The sequence below is a fragment of the Cryptomeria japonica genome, chromosome 9 (assembly GCF_030272615.1).
Source record: "Cryptomeria japonica chromosome 9, Sugi_1.0, whole genome shotgun sequence".
NCBI classification, from domain to species: domain Eukaryota; kingdom Viridiplantae; phylum Streptophyta; class Pinopsida; order Cupressales; family Cupressaceae; genus Cryptomeria; species Cryptomeria japonica.
In genome coordinates, this window is record NC_081413.1 from 23,716,908 (window position 1) to 23,741,840 (window position 24,933).

Sequence of the window (24,933 nt, forward strand, 5' to 3'; positions counted from 1 at the left end):
ACAGTTTTGTAATTTAAGTTCCTTTTTGTTGTTCATTTCGGTGTTTTGAATTCAAAGTGTAAATATGGCTCTGTCTTGAACCTCCACCATGAGATCCACGCGACTATTGGAGTTATTTAGGAAGAGCCAAAAATGTACAGTAAGAGTAGATTAGTAGTAGGGGGAAACCAGGAAATAGCAATCACCATTTCTGCATACTGAGCCTAGGCGAGCTTGGTGATGGTTTGGCTAGGTTTCAGAAATTTGAAGGAGATAACTTGCAGGGGAAGGAAACTGCTGAGAGATGGTAAAAGGTCCAGAAGGCTACAAGCCTAAAAATGAGAGATTGTGTAACCATAAGGAAAAGTTTGCTAAGCCAAACAAGATGGGTGGTTTTGCAAAGAGTGAAAGAATGTGTGTGTCCTTCACCCTTGCAAGCATTTAGTGAACAAGCTTACTTTATGAGCTTGAGGAAGGAGAGTTAAGAAAACAAATGGTAGGGAAGCCCTTAGAAGTCTAGAGGGGTAGACTTGGAACCCAAAAAGGGATAGGAGCAAACCATTAAAGAAACCTACTTCTTGGTAAACTAGGTAGCCTCCCTATCAGCCACCCATACCTATTCAACACAATATGAGGAATTTTTGCCCTGCAAGTGCGTCTACACAAATATTTTCCCTTTCTATAGGGATATTTTGCTGTTCTCAGACTATACTCACACACCCTCAAATCATTCTCTGATCTGATCTTGCTTTGAGATATTTTTGTAACCTAACCCTAGGTGGGTTAGGTCTTCCAGTTGTGGTTTTATTTTGAGTTATGCCTCCACTATAAAGGAAAATCTTGTAGTCTTTCCTAAGGATCTTCTCCCTTTTTCTCTTACAGTAGTCTATGAATTCTGCAACTGTAAATTACCTTGCATTTGCATTAATAAAGTTTTCCTATCTTACCTATTTTTAGTCTAAACATATGTGTGTATTTTTACCTCTTTGTTTAGATACATTTTCCTCTTGTCTTCTCAGCATTTGTGATAGTTTTGACTCCTCTTAGAGTGGCTTTTGAGAACTTTCCCCTTGCTATTATTAAGAATTACAACCTTGACTCAGTCTTATAAAGATAGATTTATATAGATAATAGTGTATCTTTTGGGTAGTTTAATTGATGTTTAGTGTAGCTATAGGTGGGGGGGAGATCACATTTCAATTTGGGTGCAAGCCTTTTTCCCTTTCTGTATTCCTTCTTCCCCTTTTTCCCTCAAGTCTTAGATTAGTCTTTTAATGTGATGGGTTGGTCCAACACCTGCATTTGAATTGACAAGGAAGCCAACCTTCTCCAGATATTCAATCCCACCTCTAGCAAAGTCCCACATTTGGAGATTAATTCCATGTTTCACAAGGTTGGTGATCAAGTCTGATCACCAAGGGTGAAAACTTTTTTGTTGACAGTAATCGAATTTGTAATGAATGCATCACCATCTTCCTTCTTAGACTCATAATCAAAATCAAACTTCTTATTTTTCTTCTTCACAATCCTTATAGAAGTGTCTTGATTTATTACAACTCCTACAAAGGACTTTGGAGTTTTCAAGATATTTGGATGTCCCTTTAGACTTGGATTTATAACGCTTCTCATTCTTTATGCATTTTTCTTTAGATCTTCCATGAACAATTAGGTATTCCTTTGAACTAATGGAAACCTTTCTCCACATCAAACTTCAAAACAACATAAGTATTGCATATAGCTATAACACGAGAATCCCATGAATCAGACACAAAACAAATAAATATCTGACATTTCTCCTCTTTGTCCATATTGACACCAATTGATGACAATTGAGCCACCAATGTATTGGATGCTTTGAGGTGGTTTGTAATCCGTCTACCCTTTTCCATTCTCAAGGAATACAATTTCTTCCTCAAGAAAATTATATTTTATAAAGATTTGGCTTGATACATCTCACCATGATTGTTCCATAGCTTATTTGTAGAGGTCTCTTCATGTACATTTATTAGAACAAATACTTTCAAGCACATCTAATAGACCCTTGATATTACTGTCCATAACATTAGACTAAGCAACCACAAAAGGATCTATAGGTCTCGAGACATTCACATCAACAACATCCCACAAATCTTAGTCTATTAGCAGATCCTCCATCTTCAACTTCCACATCTCAAAACTACTTCCAGAAAATTTCTCCAACTCAATTCTCCCTGACAAACTTGGCATCAAAAAATTCCTGCAATAAGGTAAAAAAGTATCTTTTTGACAAGCTCCCAATCGAATTTGGATTAGCTAAAAAAAATCTAACAATCCACAATTGAAAACCAAAGGTGATTAGGCATTGATACCACTTGTAAGTAAGGTAAGTAGTGAAACAAAATCCTACACTAACCTTGAGAGGAGAGTAATACAAAAAATGTCACAAATCTTTACAATAATTATAGAAAATTAACATAAATAGAATGCATACCACAACACCATTATTTACACAGGGAAAACCCTTTCGAGAACAAAAATTCCGCACTCCAAAAGCCACTTAATATATTGTTTAAAAATCAATAACAAGTTACAATATGCTTGTAGATCAAGATTTTTATAGGAGTATCAACAACCAGAGATTTAGAGATAACTCAATATCTATAACTCTTACACACGACCTCTATATCATGCACCTCATTTTTTAGGAGATTCAATACATGAAATCATCAAACAATATTACAAAACCATGGACTAAATAGTATTAATTAAATAAATCTTTATTTATTTAATTAATTCATTAGCCATTTCTACCCATGCCACATGTCATTCATCTCTTAATTCCTACACTACCTACCCTCTCATTATTTTCTTATTTCCTCTACCTACCCTCTAATCCTAGCTGACCATTTATCTTTTACACCTCTTAATCTTATCCCTCCATTTCCTAAAGTGTTCTCTATATAAGAGGATGTTTCTTTCATTACTAATCCTTCGAAGCACTCCTAGCATTCTAATCAATCTTATGCAATCAAGTCTTTTTGCGATCAAGCTATCAACCACATTTCCATTCTTTGTTGAGCTCTTGTGCACATACAAAATTTGAGAGCAAATATATCAAGCAAGATCAATGGAGATAGGAAGAATGGAGATTCAAATCGTAGTGGACATGTGATGGTATAATCTTTGTGATTTTGTTGATTTGCATTGTCTTAGGTAATCTTTATATGTTATGGCGGATCTTTGTTGTTGTTAGGCTAGGGTTTTGTGGTTGAATTCATTTAGTCTTTCAATATTGTTGTTTCCATTATTCACTTTTTACCATAAACAAATACAAATCAAATGCGTAAAAAGATAAATCCCGTAGCATACAATAATGGCTCAAATGTGCAATAGTATGATTTAATTGTGCAACATTGTGAGTTAAATACATAGAAATAAGGACCAAATGCACAACATCATGATTCAAATAAACATAAAAATACATAAATCAAACAAAATAAATAAGGTTAGCAAACGTGTAGATCAAAAACTCAAATGTGCAGAATTGAGACTGAAATACACGTAGAAAAAATGATAAAGTGATGATAGATGCCTCAAAAGCGTAGAAATAGAAGTCAAATGCGCAGATCTGGCCTGTAACTATGGAAAAATCCTAAAATATCAAGTAAATCATTAGAAAAATGAGATTAGTATCTCGTCGGGCATGCCAAAATGTGTATATTAAAATGTAACCTTATTGTAGACTCCTAAATAACCCAACCAAAAGCCTAGAATGTACAAAATAAATCAACACTAGAAATAGAGCTTTAAATCATGTATGCAAACAAAATAAGCAAAGTAATATCTTCACCAACATGATAAGCTTGACTCTATTGTTATCCAATTCTTTAAGAACTTTTGTTTCTCTCAACATTAAGCACTTGCACAAGAAGGCATAAAGAAATGGAGTATGGTTGATTGATGATGAAAGGATGATGCAAGTATGATAAAGAAAGAGTGATGGATACTATGAAGGCTCTAAAACAATGTAGTGTAATAGACGTAAACATTAGTTGTAGATAATCAAATAGAGGAAAAAACATCTTTTATAGAAACCTCTAAGAGAATCAAGGCTTAGATTAAGAGGCTAAAAATGTGAATGACCATGATTAAGAGGTTAAAGGAGAATGAACATGATAAAGAGGTTAAAGTGAGATGGAGGGATATGATTAAGAGGTTAATTAAATTGAAGGGACAAGAGTTAGAGGCAAGTTGACTTTTTGAGTTCAATGAATCTAAACATGTGAAGAGGAGATGAGGCGAGACACTTGTCACATGACTACGAATTTAGATTATAATCTATGTGAATAAGTTGGAAGGCTAGGATTAGATAGAAGAGAATAATGAATTAATTAAATAAATAAAAGTATTTATTTAATTAACAGTGGGAAAAGGTGGGGTAGAATAACTAAGTAAATAATAAATATTTATTTAATTAGAGGAAAGAAAAGGCTTATGAATTAATTAAATAAATTTAAATATCTATTTAATTAATAGAGGAAGAGGCTAAAGAATTAATTAATTAAATAATAAATATTTATTTAATTAATAAAAAAATAATGATAAAATAATTTAATAAATAATAAATATTTATTTTATTAAGTGAGGACATTTTTAGGCATCTATAGAGTTTACTTAGGGAACACATAGGATTCTCCCCATTTTAAGTGGAATCATACTTTAAGTGGATAATTATCACTTTTCCACATTAAGTGGACATGTTATCACTTTGTTCCTCAATTCAAAAAGATTAATACACATGTCATAATATTATGCAATCTTATGTTCACCTTGGCCTATATAACCAACAGATCTCCTTTGTGATATCGAATTATTCTATTTATACTCTTGCTATAAATACAATTTATTCTTGTCATATTGATCTTCTCATTTCAATATTCTTTCCATTAGGCTTTTAGATCTTTGGTGACTATCTTCATAGCTAAATATAACACAATATTCAAAGATGGATTGACAATAAGATTGATATGAATATCAAATAGAAGACTAATATCCTCAATAATGTCATCCAAATATGAAAGATGAGATTCTACAAAAAAAGATGTGATGGTTGATAGATATGCATCCCAATGTGGTAGATTTAGAAAGGTGTTGTGAATCAATAGAAGCCATAGATATAGAAACTATGGATTTATATGTAGAAAAAAGTATTGTGGGAGATGAGATCTCAATGCAAGACATGCAATTACATTGTTCATCCCCATGATCATGTCTCACAAGATGTTTGAGTGAGAGTAGATGGTGTTTTTGTAGGTGGGGAAAGGAAAGAACTTGGTAACTTGAGGCCTTGTTAATTACATCATTTCTATATTTTAAATCATTTATAAGCATCAAAAGGTTTTAGTTTATCTCGACATTGATCACATATAATTTTTAATATGATTACAAACTCACCAACTCAAAAGCAAGAAATAGTCGAATTGCCCCCCATGACTAGAGAGCCCCCTAATTTTGACGCTTTTATAAATTAGTGTTTTACAATGTAACAAGTTCCAATGCTTGGGAAATGTGAAAACATTAAATTTTACATAAAATGGTGCTTATTTTGGGCTACCAATCAAAAGTTATTACATAATCAATTTATTGTAAAAATAACCCATTTTAGTACCATACGTATTAGTAATCAGAAAAAAATTTCTATGGAAAGAGAAGACCTAGCCTTCCAACCACTCATTGGAATCAAGAAAAAAAAAAAGCTTTTCAATGAATAATCACACTTTAAATTTTGAGTTCTTGTTTGCAAGTTACAATAAAATGAAAACACTCCCCTCCTTCCATGCACTTTGATCAAGGAAAACTTTAAGAAACCCCCCCTCGGACAAGGTGTAAAAACCTAGCGAAAGGTGTATAATTGTCAAGGAAAATTTTAATTTTTTTGGCAAAATTTTGTGATTTACGGAGAAAAAATAATACTCTCCATTGGCAAATCATTCATGATCGCTCGAAGTTTGTGAAAAATCCTGGCGAATTGTAATATTTTTAAAACCCAAAAAATATTTTCATGGGAGAATTGTAATGTTTTTAAAACCAAAAAAAATATTTGCATTGGTGATTTAAAGATATTTTCAAACCATTAAATTTTTTTTTGGATGATTTCAAGCTATTTTCAAACCATAAAAAAAAAAATTGGCGATTTCAAGCTATTTTCAAACCATAAAAAACATATATTGGCGATTTCAACGATTGAAATTCAACCTTTTTCCAAAACGTAAAAAAAAAATATTGGCACCTCAACAGTCCCCATCAAGTCATTAAAACACGTGGCACATAGTCATCAACCCTCTGCCTGAAAGAATGCCCATTAGAAAATCTCGCGACCTAGCGACAAGCCCTTACGACTCTATCTCCAGCTCACAAGCTGAAAATGCTAAGCCTTCATAACCTCGAGATCTAGTGACTAAGGGCAACTAAACCGCCACTCGCCGATTCAAATGTTAAGTCCTTGTCACCAGAAAGACTTGGAGATATTGGTAACTTTAACCCTTGTCGTGTACTCACCAAAATATAACTGTTTATCTCTTAACCGCTAGCACTTCACTCGCAAGATCGCGACTTGATTAGGTCTTTAGACATTTAACTTTGTGAGCTAGCGATAACCATAAAAATTAACCACAAAATGTCTAGTCACTAGCTCGCGACCTAAAAATGCTAACATTAAACAAACATGAGAGCTAGCGACAACTATATGAAATGTGTTACTCGCTAACTCTCGCGGTTATAATGTATGACATCAGACCAACTCGAGACCTCATGACCAAAGCAATTTCATTAACAATCCCCAGCTCGCTAACATAAAATGCTAACACCCAAAAAGATAGAGACCTCGCGAAGTAAACCCAAACCAACTTGTCACTAGCTCGCGGCTTGATCACGTCTTCAGACATTTAACCTCGCGAGTTGGCGATAACCATAAAACTTAACCACAAACTATCTAGTCGCTAGCTCGCGACCTAAAAATGCTAACATTAAACAAACATGAGAGCTAGCGACAACCGTGGTGGAAAGCTAATATGTATGAGGAATTTTTAAGGCTTGGATATCGACTCATTCTTGAGGGACTAGTTTGAAGGTTTCTCCTAAGTGAAGGTTGATTAGACAAGCAAGGGCAATGGTTTCAGAGGCATAAAAGGATTGGATAGCTTCTAAGATAGAGATGGGAGATCATGGATTTCTCCGAGAAATCAGAGATTGCTTGTTGTTAGGGATTTTGAAGAATAATTTGTACAATCAAGGAGGAATAAAATTAGAACAAAATCATTCACATAAGATGAGCCTTAGCAAGATGCAGTGGATTTGATAGGCATGACTTCTAGAGTCTAGAGCCACATTGAAAAGCACCAAAATAATTATTTTTCACGTGAATGAGCATGACCATATGAAGTGTTAAAAATTTATAAATACAATTGGGTGGTGACTTAATTGGTAGAAGAGAAAAGAAACCTTTTTCATTTTCTAATAGTGTTTTTTTCCTCAGAAAGGAAGATGATGTTTGAGTAGGATCGTGCATGGAGTTGTTGTGTGCTTTGTGATACCGGATGGGTGTTTTTTTTTCCCTCCCATGTGAGTTTGTTTATTGTCAGAGGGGTTGTGAAAGTGAGAAGGATTGTTAGAGGGGGCGTGAAATCCTTTTCTTATCAAGAAAGGCCATGCATGGCACATCCTCTGCTTCTACTTTGCCACTAGATGGCAGGGGGTTCAAAGGAGCCCATAGAGGAATGAAAGAAGGATTTGTTTGGGTGAGGAGTGGCATCCAGTCATCTTTGTGATGACATGGAAGCTGCAACCCCTCCCCAGCATATTATGTTTACCCTAAAATTCCTCTTTCCACTTTCTCTGATCCTGGGCATGAAGGCTCAAGTTCCTCTTTCCATTTTCTTTGATCTTGGGCATGAAGGCTGAAGCACCTGCTCTATTTTAGGGGCGACTTTACTTCTTGCCAAGACCTAGTATCCCTTCCGCTAAGGGAAATGATCTTTTGGACAAAACATAACATCTCACACTCCATCTGAAGGCATCAAGGTGATAATGGCATAGCTCAAGTAGTTTTGACTTTTTCTTCTATCAATTTTCAGTTGAAAATTTTGATTCACGACCAGGGCATGGATAAATAATATTTTTTTAATAGAATTGCATATGGCCTTTTATGTCTAATTGTGGAGAGTAAATGTTCAATTGACAGGTGTCTCTTGTACTGAAGCTTGTTGCTTCCTTTTCTTCTATAAAAAGGGAAATCGAGGCCATTAGAAGGGTTCCTTTTGGGGGGGTCTCTTGAGGGTTCCAAAATTCTAGTGCCTTTGGGGTTCCTTTTCTGGTTCTAGTAGTGATTCTAGACTCTAGGTGAAGGGAGAAAGTTGTATAGTCATTTATAGAGAAAATGAAAAGAATTTAGTGTCAAGCTTTGTGCAGGTTCTTGAAGGAGTTATATAGAAATTAAATTTTGATCTATTTCTCTCCGATGTATAATTCTATCTGTTTCAAATGAACAAAATCATGAGTTTTTTCATTTGTTGCATTGTTATGGTGTATGTAATTTTTTATTTAATACTTCCTATTATGCCCAGGAATGCAAAATTTCTGTTAGTTTGGAATCATATTAAGGATTCACCTCATTGTAATTGGTGGGCAGATTACTTAAGAGAAGAGGGTTTTGAGGTCCCAGAAAACTTGCCGAACATACCGATGGATAAGATACATGAAATATTGAATGTTCACAACCGTATACACACACACACACACACACACACACACACACACACACACACACACACACACACACACACACACACACACACACACACACACACACACACACACACACACATAATGGCAAGGATACAAAGGTCAAGATACACGTTGATTATAGGTATGAGGAAATGCCAACTTTATAGAGGAGGGAAAACATGTACATGATAGTCATAAAACACTTCCATATATATTACATAAACATCCATAGCATATAAATCATAAGAGTATTAAGAATGAAAATATCAAACACTAGAATAGATAGGAATACAACATAATTAGTAAGACATGCATGCAACTCAATTAAAGGGAATATCTTTTGAGGATCCAATTCCATGATAGATGTTATAGACAAATCACACTTTCATAATCAAAGGCAAACAAGAAAACATATTCACCCAAAATGAATCAACTATTATAATTGGAATGTCACTTCACCAAGACAACATCAAGACAACAGACTAGTGCCTTATCCTAGGGCATAGAGTCACTTAAAATGCAAAGACAACTTGATAATAAACTTCAATAAGATTCACTTGTAGATAAATAGGAATGAATATGCCATTACGTACACAACCCAGATTCATACAAATGATATAATCATCAGATTTGTATTTAAAAAAATGATTTCACTGAAACTGCCCCAAGAACTTTAATTCTTTCCTTAAAAGAAATCCTAGAACAATTCCACAATCTGCCTTATAGACACGTAAATTGAAAAACCCTTGACCATTCAATTCACAGTGAAAACATAAATTCAACACACAGACAATTATGTGAAGATCTCAAACTGCAAATGATATTGATATTATATTCATAATGATATCATAAAGTAAATTCAAAATACGATTCAACTATGCACTTATCAAATTCTTGAACAATTGAACTATTATAACCGTATCACAGTTTTCAACATCAATAAAAGTGGCCAACTGGCCATCCCTCTCTACCAAAAAAAAATAACACTGGCCATCCCTCTCAAATTAATATTGGAATTCTTTTATAAGATGAGGATGTAACAAGCTTAGAATTACTTTGAGGAATCTTGGGTAGCAACTTGACATTTATTCTTTTGCTTTGGCATGGCTTGTCACCTGTCCACCTCTTTGTCTATTGGCCAATTGAATGCCTTTGCCTCTTCCAACTTTGCAACTGAATATGTCTGTAGTCACATAAATCTGTCCACTTAATTAAATGAATACTTAGTATTTATTTGATTATTTAACCATCAATTAATAATTAATTAAATTAATATTTAATTAATTCATCTTAACCCTCTTCTCCTATTAATTAAATAAATTATTCAATTTATTTGATTTAATTCACTTAACCAAATTCAGACCATTAATTAAATAAATAAATCATATTTATTTAATTAAATCTTCTCTCACATTTAAATAAATTAATATTTATTTAAATCCCCCAAAATCCCACCTCTCACATTTAAATAAATTAACATTTATTTAAAATCACCTTTATCCTCTACCCACTTGCATTTTCCTACAAATGCAAGTTGCACAATTATTTTAAATAAATAATTTATTTGAATCACCTTTATCCTCCACCCACTTGTATTTTCCTACAAAAGCAAGTTGCACAACTATTTTAAATAAATTATTTATTTAAAATCCTATTTATCCTCACCCACTTGAAACCTTTAATGGTTTCCCTTAAAGTAGTCAAACTTGATGGCTTTAAAGTCTTCAAACTTGATGGCTTCCTTCTATAGTCTTCTTAAGACTTTAATGGTTTTCCTTAAAGTCTTCAAGCCTTTAATGGTTTCCCTCAAAGTCTTCAAGCATTTTAAATGCTTTATCTTCTTTTTCTCATTTAAATAAATTAATATTTATTTAAATATTTATCCAAATTCAACTTACACCATTTAATTGAAATAAATGATTTTATTTTAATTGAAAATACCAAAATTTCTCCCACTTGCATTTTCCTACAAAATCCACTTGCATGCCTAAACCCCTTCTAAATTCTTCTAAACCCTTCCTAATTAGCCTAATCCATCCCCTAAATATTGTCACATTCCTAAGCAAATTGGAGTCACTTCTCAAAGACTCCAAAGTCTTTGAAAAACAATTAATGCTTTGTGTGTTCAACAAATTAACCCTCAAAGTCTTGGATAACCTTTGAAAGCTTCCAACCTTCAACCACTAAATGGCTCAAAGTCTTTGATAACCATTGAAGGCTTTCAACCTTCAACCACTTAATCCCCAAAGTCTCCAATAACCATTAATGGTTACCTCAAACCCTCCCACATGGTTAAAACATTTGTTTTGACTCAACCTCTACCCAACCCAAAGGTCTCATCAAGCCTTTAATGCTTTGACCATGATTATCTCTTAAACATTTGCACAAAGGTTTATCCTTGGATTAACTCTTAATCCAGTGGGTAATCTTAATTTAGACTTGACCCTTACCTTCTAGATAACCATGAGGTCTTCTCAGGCCTTTAATGCCTCCAACCTCTTCTCTCAACCCAATCCTATGTTGACACTTGTCACCATTTTATTGGTGCCAATTGTGCACATGGATCCCCAACTTTCAAACTTGGCCCTTGATTAAACCATTCAATCTTAACCCTTCATTTCCCCATTTCTTCTATAAATAGAACCCTTCTCCTCAAGCAAAGGAGAAGCATTTTAGAGTATTGTTGTTATACTGGCATTAGCATAGAGCTTTTTCATAGCATCACTATCTACTCTTGCATAAGTATTTTCTTATCATATTCAACCATCTTGAATCTCCATATGGCATCCATGGCTAGTGCTAAAAGCTGAGAGCTACACTCGTTTGGGACTTGGAGAGGAGAGGAACAAGGGAGGAGCAACTATGAGCATCTTGATTAGCTATTTCATTTTATGTTTATATGCTTTCTATTTCATGCTTAATATCTCTCTTGATATGCCTGTTTAGGATAATCTTTTGTTGCTAACACTAACGTCTGTTTCTTGTGCTCTTGTGTGTGTTGCCATCAAACAGGTTTTCTAATCCTTTTTGCAGAGCATCATTTGGTGAACCCGACGTGAATCCAAACACCAAAAAGATCAATTTTTTTTTTTTTTTAACCAATAACATGTTTGAATGTTGAAAATGTCACACAGGTTGCACTTTTGACACTGTTTTGGTGCGTTTGGCATTATTTTGGCGCTATTCCCCCTGTTTCAGTGCTTTTCCCTTTCTTTTAATACGTTTGTGTTAAATAGTGCCTCTGTTCAAACGCAGACTAGCGCTATTGTAACAAAACGTTGTACAAATCACTTTGTAACCAAAAAAAAATAAAAAACCAAAAAAAAATAAAAATTTAGGCTTGTAGAAGCCCACCAAATAGGCGGATTTTACTAACTATTTTTCTCTTTTGTGCAGATTTAAATTAGATTAAAGAGTAGATTTATATTTTTTACTAACTTGTTTTTGAAGTTGGTTTTAAAAATGAATTCACTTTTTATTTTGGTTTAAAATTAACTTCACATTTCAAATTTGGGCTTTTGAAAAAGAATCACACATTTGTTTGGGGCTATTAAAAAGAATTTCATTGTTCAAAGGTAAAAAGAACCACAAACTTATACAAAAACAACTTTATTTTTTTTTGCAAGTTAGAAAACAAACTTCGTTTTGGTGCTTAAAATCAACAAGGCAAATTTTATTTCTTGCATCAAGATAAAACTCACAATCCACACTTCCATTTTTGGTGCAAATAAAATTCACAATCAACTTGTCTCATTTTCAAAGCAATTTTACTTCATGCAAACGTGTTTTTCATTAAGTTGACCAGGATTTCAAATTCTAGTTTACTCAAACAATTGCTTTTGAAAATTAAAAAGAACACCATGATTGTTGGAGCAACATCTCCAAATAGTTAGATCACATTGCAATGACAGATTAAAAAGAACAAGTGTTTTTCGTGCTTGGCACACTTGTGCAAAGAGTTGGTCGAGTGGTCCTACTTCTAACACACACTATCCTCTCCCTTGGCTTTCGTGGTCCTAGGTGCAAGAGAAAAGTGTTAGTAACACTCAAAATTTTATCTTTTTAAGAGAGGCCTGCCAAGAGACACATCACTCTTGGGAACGACCTTGAGCGGTAAATCCTTCGAGCCGCTATAGAAATCAGGTGTGAGCGAAAGCTGTAGCCTTGGGTATAGCTGTTCCTACAGTGTAACTGGCCGAAAGGACAAATGGGCCCCACCACCAGTTACAAGGCTCTTAAGTGAGTCACTGCAGAATGAACTTATGTCCAAAAACATCGAACATGACTAAACACCTTTAAGTAGTAGCCCACCCGTTCTATTGATTGAGGATATTTGAGGTATAATTTAGTGCAAGAGCATAGATGGTTTTGCTCCCAAGATACTCACCATACATATTTCCTTGAGTAGAAACATAGCTTTTTGAAAGGTCACTTGTGGCTTGATAAAAGTGGTGACTCCCCCATCATAGGGATCATCTATTTGTTATGCTCGTGCAAGACTTAGTATATCACATCCTTACCTGCCACGGCGGGATTCATAAGGTATGTAGTACCAAAGTCGAAGAAATATCAAGATGTGGGCTAAATTTATCACAACTGGCCACTTGACCTTAGGGATAAAAAATGTTTGAAGTGGGTTCGTTTTACAGACCTAGAGCAAATTGAGCCGACTTCAGGCTTTGGAATTATACCTTAAAATAAATCAAAAGGAAGGGTCAAAAACAAGTCCAAGGATTGGGTTGATCTAGACCCATACTCATTTGTGCCTTTTTAGGCAACATTCTTGTGTTTGTGTGCTTGCTTTGTTTTCTTGTCAAAGGAAAAATCAGAAAATCACTTTCAAAAACAAAGTACTCATCCAACATCTGTCAACACAACCAAAAATACCAAAAACAAAGTGCAAACAACACAGAGTCACAACTTTTATGACCATTCTTCACATCTTGCGAAAGAAGAAGTGTCATCAGAATATTACTTTGAAAAGAAGACCATTAAGCTCAAAGGCTTTAATCAAAAGGAGGAAATTCTTCTATCTCAATAGACAAATCTTTGTCTCACATAGAGTCTTTCTACATCGCATGCGTCTATACCTTCAAGGTAAAACAAACGAGTTTGATTCAGAATCATTGAACCGCAGAGCTTTTATGCAATATAGAGCTCTGAGTTATCACAAAAATCAAGGAGGAAAGATTAACCCCAAATTCTTCCCAAACATTTGTATCACCTACAACACAGCTCGAGAAGTGCCACCAACGCCTGAAAGGGAAGAAACAGAGTTTGTCCCATTTGTGACACAAAGTTTTTATTGAAGTTAAAAACAAAACATCCATCATCTCACTCATACATCATCACTTCATCATCAATCCATCCCAAAACTCTCAAAACATTAAGAGGTGCTTGTCCCAAGATTCCTTTTTTAGATATTGCTTGAAATCAAACACATCACATCACTTTTAGATTGTTTCTACATCTAGGATAAGCTCATCCTAAGAGACACATCTACGCAGGTTAAAACTAGTTCATGAGTGAATCCTCTCATTGCTAGGTAGTCAAAATCTGTAACACATCTCAGATTTCTCTACACCTTATCACATCCAAACTCATCAAAACAAACAAGCAATTCAAAGAAAGAATTTTGGTTACATTTACCTTTAGAGTGCTAGAGATCTACAATCCACTAATCATCCATCTTTCATCGAACAACTCATCATCATCTTCAATCAACTTCAACACAAACTTGCAAACAAAATGGCTCAAACCCGATCGCGATCAAGGCAACGAGAAATAGAAATTGAGGAAGAAGAGGACAACCTCAATGAATTTCAAGAAGCACTTGGAGGAAATGTAAATGATGAAAACCCAAGTAGTCCCACTCCTTCAACAATCGAAAGGGTTCAGCATAACCCTCACTTTAACAGATTATTTGATGAAATTCTCAGGAGCAATGCGGATGCTCACTTCTTAAGACTTGCTCAAGAAGGAGCCAAACTCCCCTCAGACTTTGATCTTGCCCAATTAAGACAAGCATCAGAAAGACAAAGTCTCCATGAGGAGGAAAGACGTAGAGATCCCATCAGATATAACATCCCTCGAGGTAACCCACCACCTCCTCTTCCAAATGAAATGGAGATGTTGCGGCAACAAGTCGCGAATCTCGCCCAACAACTTCATAGTGGTGTTAAGACCAATCAATTTTCACTTAACGACATCTGTCCCTATCAGTTTGATAGGAATCTTTATATGCCACCCTTTCCACGCGGGTTTGAAACACCCAAATTTGAAAAATATAGAGGAAAGGGGGATCCCCGTGATCATGTCCGAGAATTTCATTCTGCTTGTCTTGAAGTAGCTTATGAGGACACATACCTAATGCGCCTTTTTCCCCAAAGCTTGGGAGGAACAACCACATCATGGTTTTCCCGACTTCCAGGTGGCATTAGAACATTTGAGGAACTCATCCAGAAGTTCCTATCTCATTACTCTTATAATATTGAACGCGACATCACCATGGCTGATCTATGCAACACCAAACAAAAACCAGGTGAATTATTCGCAGTATTCCTGCAACGATGGCGCCAAATGTCTAGCAGACGTTCTCTTCAGTTACCTGAACGAGAACTAGTGGAAATTTTCATTTCCAACTTAAACGAAGAATGGAATTTCACCTGGATGTCAAAGACACAGACTCTTTTAACGATATGATCACCAAGGGTATAAAATGTGAAAGGGCACTCATCAAAAAAGGACTCATCAAAATCTTTAATGAACCAAAAGATGCTCCTCGCCCGCGCTTCAATAGCGATAAACCGAACTTCTGGAACAAGAATAAGAACATCGTCAACGATGGAGTTGTGGATGCTCGGACTGTCCAAAATGCACAACCTGTGGTTCGGTTTGCAGGACAAAATCCTCCACCTCAAAATAACACAAATGTTCCTCTTAATCAAGGTCGCATCACATCTCATGATGAACCAAGACCTCGTCCACAAAAACAAAAACGCACATACACTCCCTTAGGGGAACCCATTGAAACAGTGTTGCGACAACTCCTCTCTCAAAATTTGGTCACTCTACCTAAGCTATCAAACTATGAGCCTCAAGTCAAACCAGCATGGTGGAAAGATACTGAACACTGTGAGTTCCATCAAGGAAGAGGACACAAGACAAGTAATTGTCACCGATTGAAAGATCTCATTCAGGATCTTATTGACCGAGGAGAAATTGAAATTAAAGGGCATGACCCAAAAACAACCAATAATGATCATCAGATGTTCAAGAATCCACTTCCATCGCAAGATCAAAGGGGTCCTTCGACGTCCAGTCGAGGTCCTGATACCACTGATTATACGCAAGCTGCGTATAATTACACTGTAAATCACCTGTATGATGCCAGTGAACAAATTGCAACCATAACCTTCAAAAATCCCACCTCAAATTGCAATGTTGTTACACGTCGTGGCAAGGTCACCATCAAGGCAGCTCCACAAGGCACCACCTCCGTCCCAAAGCAGTACAATCTTGTGGAACAATTAGACAAAACCCCTGCACTTATATCCATTTTAGAACTATTACGCTTATCACCATCTCATAAAACAATCTTGGATCAAGCACTCCAAGAGGCGTCAGTCCCTGCAAACCTGAATACGGACCAGTTTCAAGCCATGGTTGGAAATCTAAAGTCATCACCTTGTCTCACTTTTTCCGAAAGTGACAACTCCTCCTTCCAACAACCGCATAACGCCTCACTCCACATTGAAGGCTTTATCAACCAACACAGGATCAAGCGAGTCTTGATAGATAATGGAGCAGGCCTAAACATTTGTACACTACAGTTGGTCATAGCATTGGGATATGCAATAGAATCAGTGGATCCTCGCAAGAAGATCACCATCAAGGCCTATGATGATGCAGAGCGTTCATCCAAAGGAGCTGTGGTACTACCAATCCGGGTTGGCCCTGTGGTAAAGCACATAATTTGTCAGGTTCTGGACCTTCCTCTGCCATATAATCTATTATTAGGGAGACCTTGGATACATGCCATGCAAGCTGTTCCATCTACCTACCATCAATGTATCAAGTTCCCACATAACGGTACAGAGATCACAATCCTGGGCGATGCAAATCCCTTTGCATTTTGCCATAATATCAGCCATCAACCGGAGATTACTGTTCCTAATAATAGGGAAGCTATTTCTTCCACATCATATGTAAATCCTGCCTCTCTTGCCAGTTCAAACATCCCTATACCCAAGCAAGAGAAGCTTAAGATGAAAGTAGCAGAGGAAGGTCCTGGAGAATACAACTTGAGTCAGCTCTTTTGTGTGGGACAAATGCCCACTTCTCCTAGAACACATGGTAAACCACAGCAGTTACTCCAAAAACCCATAGTCACGCCCGCATGTGCTTTGACGCCTTTCGTCCTTGGAAAGAGTCAAGAGGAAGAAACCCAAGATGAGGACCTAGCGGACTGGATCTATAAAGATCCCATCACCACTGACAAACCGCAAGTTACACTTCCTACGGAACAATATGGCAAAGGCCTCCTCATTATGCAAAGAATGGGATATGATGGTCAGAGTGCTTTGGGATACTGCAAACAAGGACGACACGAACCTCTACTACCAGAATTCAAGCCCAAAGGTAATACAGGCCTTGGCTTTGAAAAAGAGATCCTTCCTAAACTCAGATTCAAAGGAAAACCCAGCAAACCCTTTTGCCCACCTACTGCAAAGAGGATACCTTTCATAATCAAAGCACCATCAAGAACTATCCCCACTGCCCCCTCAAGGCTCACAACTCCACCATCACCAATGTCACTCATCCCATCAAACGAACCAGTAATCCTATCAGCAACACCATTTGTAGCAGCAACTATATTGGAACCCGCAGCAACATCTATGGCACCAGTAATTCCAGCAGAAGCCACTGAGTCACCATTACCGATACTTCCAGTGACAAATCCATTAAACCCCATCACAATTCCTGCAACACCGATCACTACAAGGATACATAAACCAATCACACCTGCCGTGTTTAACTCCAAAGACATCCCAGTATGGTATAGCAATCGGATGCTGGAGAGTGATTCAGAGACCGACTCACATGAGTGGGAATTTGATTCTGTACAACTTAACACTTCAGATGAGGAAGACACATCACCACCTCCACCACGCAAAGACATTCCTGTTTACGGAGAAGCACAGATAAAGACCACTTGGGTACCTGAGCTGGAAACATCTTCCACAGACCCTACGTCTCATCCTACGCCGGATTCTGACAGGGAGAGTACCATCAACGACCTTCACCACACTGTCTTAACCCTCACTGATACATCTCCCGCACTTAACTTAATCGATGAAGTAATGCCCATTATCCACCCTGAACTCATTGAATGGAACCAACCAAATCCCCCATGTCTTGACCTCTTCCAGAACGATGAGGCTATCATTGACTTTTTGGAATTAAGGGATAATCTACCAAGCGGGGATCACAAAGCTGGATTCGCCATTGAACTTACTAGCGCAGCATACTTCGGGGCGGATGCCAAATCCTTCAGCTGCAAAAATATAACAATAAAACATGGATCTTCCAGTGAAAACCACACTGTGGCACTATTTGATCCGACAAAAGTAAAAAGAAAGAGCGTATCCAATGGTGAAAACCTCTCTGAGGCGCCTGAGGATGAAGGGTTTGACATCCTCCCTGCTAGTACACAACAGGAACGATCAACGATTCTTATCGAGGAAACCAAAGAATACAATGTGGGGACTCCTGAAAATCCTCATATCATACATCTGACATCTCTTCTCACTCCAGAGGAACAGCCTCAATTTATAGAGTTCTTCCAACAGCGTCAGATCAACTTTGCATGGTCATATGCAGACATGCCTGGGCTTGATCTTGATTTAGTCATGCATCATCTCACAGTAGCAAAAGGAGCCAAACCTGTCAAGCAGAAGCTTCGTAAGATGCATCCTCAGATTGCCGTGCTAGTCAAAACAGAACTCAAGAAACTCCTGGATGTTGGTTTCATTAGACCAATTGATTATGCAGAATGGATCTCCAATATTGTGCCAGTTGGCAAACCAAAAGGGGGCATCCACATTTGTACAGACTTCAGAGATCTAAATAAAGCATGTCCTAAGGATGACTTCCCTCTACCAAATATTGACATCATAGTAGATTTGACAGCAGGACATGCCATGCTTTCACTCATGGATGGCTTTTCAGGATACAATCAAATAAAGATCGCACCAGAGGACCAACATAAGACAGCCTTCACATGTCCATGGGGCACATACTGCTGGAATGTAATGCCTTTTGGTCTAAAGAATGCAGGAGCGACCTATCAAAGAGCAATGACCACCATCTTCCATGACATGATGCATACTATGATGGAAGATTATGTGGATGATTTACTAGCAAAATCACTTACTAGAGAAGGACATCTTCACATCTTAGATAAAATCTTTGATAGACTGGAACAATACCATGTTCGACTCAACCCAAAGAAATGTGTCTTCGGAGTGACCTCCGGGAAGCTTCTAGGATACATTGTCTCAAGCAAAGGTATTGAGGTCGATCCAGCAAAGGTTAAGGCAATCATGGACATGCCACCTCCAAGGAATATCAGTCAGCTAAGGACACTACAAGGACGACTTCAATCCATCCGCAGATTCATTGCACAATTGGCTGATAAGTGTCACCCCTTCACACACCTGCTACACAAGAACATCCGCTTTCAGTGGGATGCCCGATGCCAGCAAGCATTTCAGGCGCTTAAAGACTATCTCATGAATCCACCATTGTTGATGCCACCAGATCCAAGTAGACCGTTGTTACTTTATATCTCAGCGACAAGTACAGCATTAGGTGTATTACTGGTACAACATAATGCAGAAGGCAAAGAGTGTGCTGTATACTACATCTCTCGTACACTAGTTGGCTATGAACTCAATTACACACCTATTGAGCGAGCTTGCCTAGCAGTAATCTTGGCAGCCACTAAATTGCGGCACTATCTATTAACACACAAGGTGCAACTTATTGCAAAGATTGATCCACTCAAGTACTTACTTAGCAAAGCAGCATTGACGGGTCGCTTGGCCAAATGGGTAATGATTCTAAGTGAATTTGACATCGAGTATGTGGACCGTAAAGCTATCAAAGGGCAGGTCATTGCAGATCAGTTGGCCGATGCACCTCTCATAGGTGATCATCCTCTCATTTCCAATTTTCCAGATGAAGAGATATTCATGATTACAAAAGCACAGTCATGGAAATTATACTTTGATGGTTCATACACTAGGCACGGCTCGGGGGCAGGCATTCTGTTTATCACACCTCAAGGTGATAGCATCCCGAAGTCTTATAGGCTCACATTTCCATGCACAAACAACATAGCAGAGTATGAGGCCTTGATCACAGGACTCAGGTTAGCCGTACAATGGAAATTACAAGAACTACAAGTATATGGCGATTCCCAACTAGTCATTTGACAAGCAACAGATGAATATCAAACCAAAGATGATAAACTCATGCCATACAAGCAAATGGTGGACACTCTAAAGACATCATTTACTACTATCACTTTTGAGCAGATACCAAGAGATCAGAATCGATCTGCTGACGCTATGGCTACTATCGCATCTCTACTAGATCTTCCACAGAATTCAACACGCTACGAGTTCTTGGTAGAACAGCTTTGGATTCCCGCTTATGATATCCCCGAATCCGAAATGATATGTCGCCTTGTCGGCTCCGAATCCCCATGGTATGGTGAGTTCTACACCTATCTTCGCGATCATACCCCTCCTCCCAACCAATCGAATAACCAACGTAAAACCTTCATTCGCCAAACTGCTCGATATACCATTATTGCCGAAACCCTATACCGACGCGGTCTTGATGGTACTCTCCTTCGATGTCTGGAACAAGGTGAGATAACAAAGGTTTTGGAAGAGGTACATGAAGGAATTTGCGGGACTCACTCAAGTGGTCCATCACTAGCCAAGAAGATCATGCGAGCTGGATACTATTGGCCATCTATGGAAAAGGATTCCTACTACTTTGTTAGGAAGTGCAAAAAATGTCAAGTTCATGGCGACCTAATACATGCACCAGCTCAAGAACTGCAACCAATCACAACACCATGGCCTTTTTGTCAATGGGGTCTTGACCTTGTGGGTAAGATTCATCCATCTTCATCCAACGGCCATAAATTCATTATTACCGCCACCGAATATTTCACCAAGTGGATCGAAGCTGTTCCACTTACCCAAGTCACCGGCAAGCAGATCGCCTCATTCATCCTCAATTACATCATCTGTCGGTATGGTGTGCCCATGTCCATTGTCACAGATAACGGTCTTCCTTTCAAAAATCAGGATGTCCGTGAACTTTGTGAGAAATTTCATATCCAACACCGCTTTTCCACTCCCTATTACCCACAAGGAAATGGTCAGGCCGAAGCATCCAATAAAAACATATTGAGGATCCTAAAGAAGACAGTCAATGATGCCGGCCGTGATTGGCATGTTCAATTGAATCCAGCGCTATGGGCATATCGAACTAGCATTCGGACCCCTACAGGTGCAACTCCTTATTCATTGGTCTATGGTGCTGAAGCTATCTTACCTATTGAGGTCGAGATACCATCCTTACGAGTTTCATTGCACAATCTCATCGATGATGAAGCATACAGAGTATCTCGTCTTCAGGACTTAGAGTTACTAGATGAGAAGCGACAAGCTGCATACAATCACCTCAAAGCCTATCAGCAGCGCATGAGTAGAAGTTACAATCACCGAGTTAGATCTCGTACATTTGAGGTAGGTGATCTTGTTCTTCGAGAAAATCCTCGCAACCAACCAAACCGAGAACATCAGGGCAAGTTTGAATCAAACTGGATGGGCCCATATGTTGTCACTGCTGTATTCGGGTCCGGGGCATATCAGTTGGCTACATCAGAAGGAGAACCGCTTGCAGATCCAATCAACAGCATGCACCTCAAAAGGTTTTATACCTAAGGTGTACAGAGCATCAGGCTCCACTGCACATCAGAAAATACCAAAAACATTCAGAAAATGTCCTGAAGAAAATACAAAAACATTCACAAAAGTAAAGAAAAAAATCATGCATCCAAACGGTGAACAACCACTCCGGTGGCACCTTGGGTAAGTGCGATGGTGAAAATTTGGTAAACAGGCGCCACTCGTAAAGGCAATGGCTCCAGTATCTTTTAGGCTCATTGCAATCACATTCATGCACACATACATCCATCCATCCAAACCATGGCTTGTTATTTGATCTGCAATTAAGAAAATACTCCATGCGTCTAGCATCCCACCTTTTCATAGTCAGGTCTACAAACTGGGGGCAATACCCTTACCCTCGTGAAGGAAGTGGATTCTACATTGTCTTATATGTCATTACGCTCTTCATTCAGGCAATCATCAGAAAATATCAAAAACATTCAAAAATGTCTCAACAAAATCCAAAAACATTCAAAAACTATTATTCAAAATCCAAAAACATCGACAAAACCATTGAAAAATCACACAAAAACATGGCAACACCTTGTACATACTCATCCATGCAGATACCAAAACAAACATTGCGACAAACTACTCACACAATGACCATTTACCAAACAACCACACAATCCACATCAACAATCCAAAACTGTCTTTAAAACAAGGATGCATCCTTCCTTACCAAAACAAAGACAAGATGATGTTTTCTTTGACAAGAAAATTCTGTTAGGCTGTCAAATACTTGGTTGATTTGTGAGTAATTCATTTGTTTATCTGTATCGGGATCTTTTCAACATTGTTTTGTATCGTTTGTGCATTATTTCCGATGAAGTTCTGGGGCATGTACTAATGGTGTCTACGTGGGAAGTTCACCAAGCTACGTGATCTTATGCCAAATGCAGTCATAGATCACTACGGCTTGCTGACTACAGCGTATATCTCGACCATATGAGCATGAACCATTACCAAGGATCCATATTCTTTATTCTTTATGTATATACTGTTTGTTTGCAGGTACAATGCTCTTCCTTTGGTTCCTCCTACCTCGTCCAAACTGGATAAAGGTTTTATTTCTTTGTACGGTATGCACTTGTCTCAGGATATGATCAGCCTAAGATCAAGGAGGACGATCCAAGTCATGCATGAACGGAGATAATCCTTGTCTGTTCCGCAAGCAATACTCAGGTCAACTTGATCCATTATATCAAGTTGCTTGTATTAACTTGCTATATCAAATCCATGTAAGAAATACTCTGGTCATCTTGAATCTTTATGTCAAGTTGCTTGTATTTTCTTACAACATTTTAAAGCTCAATGATGAAAAATAAAGCACTATGGATCGTCATTTCATCTCATCTGTATATATTGCATTTCGTTGCATTCCACCCATCCATACATTCATAATAGCTGCATATCATGCATACATAGTCATAATAATGCATACTCTATTTTACTCATCTTCTTCCATAGGACTCGGTCCTAGTCCTCCATATCTTCTATCTAACATCGAATCCCCCCTCACCCTCCCCATCTTGATAATCACCATCACATACCCTACATCATGTCCCAATCAACCTAATCAAGCCACGTTCATCACCATCCATCTCTAAATAGGAGGGATTGTGTTTCCTATCCTAAGTCATCCAATAAGTCAAGAACGTTACTCTATTTTGCACAGATACATCGACTCCCACACACCTAGACTATCAACAGATACTCTGATCAAGTATCTTCGGGTCTCAACAGGTAATCGATCATGGTAATCCTAGACTACATCAGGCATTTATCATAATGACCTAGTCTCAACGGGGCTGCTATGATTCCCCACAACCATCCATCACACGCACATACTATCAATTGATCAACCAATCAAACACAATCCAATGGACAATTACATCAATTGTCTACGTCTCAACGAGTATTTTTCTTCATATACCTTGACTTCATCGGGCAATTACATCAATTGTCTAAGTCACATCAGGTCACTTTGATTCACTTACTCAGACTTTATCATGTCCAAGTGACCAACTGACATCAACTGTCACGCTTTGACTTGACCGGGGCAATTAAACCGATTGCACCAGATTGTCCAACCAATTTTGATCAATTGTATAGCATCAATCAAAACCCCACACTACATCTGCTATGTATCTCTTGCATGACCTTAGGGTACTCGCTGGCTTGTTGTTTCTTCATATTCACTCCATTTTCTCCCATTCTTTCATCATTAGTTCTAATTTCTTCTATTCTACATCCCCTCCACTTTTCATTCTTTTTCGAGAGATCGCCCGATTTTTCAAAAAAATTCGGCCCATCTCTCGAGGGGGCATACCACCCATTAAATTTACATTTTATGGGGCATTTCTTCACACCTATTTTTCTTTCTTTGAAACGATGCGATAAACTGCACCGTCTCAAAGAGGGGCAAATCCATTTTCTCCCATTCTTTCATCATTAGTTCTAATTTCTTCTATTCTACCTCCCCTCCACTTTTCATTCTTTTTCGAGAGATCGCCCGATTTTTCAAAAAAAATTCGGCCCATCTCTCGAGGGGGCATACCACCCATTAAATTTACATTTTATGGGGCATTTCTTCACACCTATTTTTCTTTCTTTGAAACGATGCGATAAACTGCACCGTCTCAAAGAAGGGCAAATGTAGTCACATAAATCTGTCCACTTAATTAAATGAATACTTAGTATTTATTTGATTATTTAACCATCAATTAATAATTAATTAAATTAATATTTAATTAATTCATCTTAACCCTCTTCTCCTATTAATTAAATAAATTATTCAATTTATTTGATTTAATTCACTTAACCAAATTCAGACCATTAATTAAATAAATAAATCATATTTATTTAATTAAATCTTCTCTCACATTTAAATAAATTAATATTTATTTAAATCCCCCAAAATCCCACCTCTCACATTTAAATAAATTAACATTTATTTAAAATCACCTTTATCCTCTACCCACTTGCATTTTCCTACAAATGCAAGTTGCACAATTATTTTAAATAAATAATTTATTTGAATCACCTTTATCCTCCACCCACTTGTATTTTCCTACAAAAGCAAGTTGCACAACTATTTTAAATAAATTATTTATTTAAAATCCTATTTATCCTCACCCACTTGAAACCTTTAATGGTT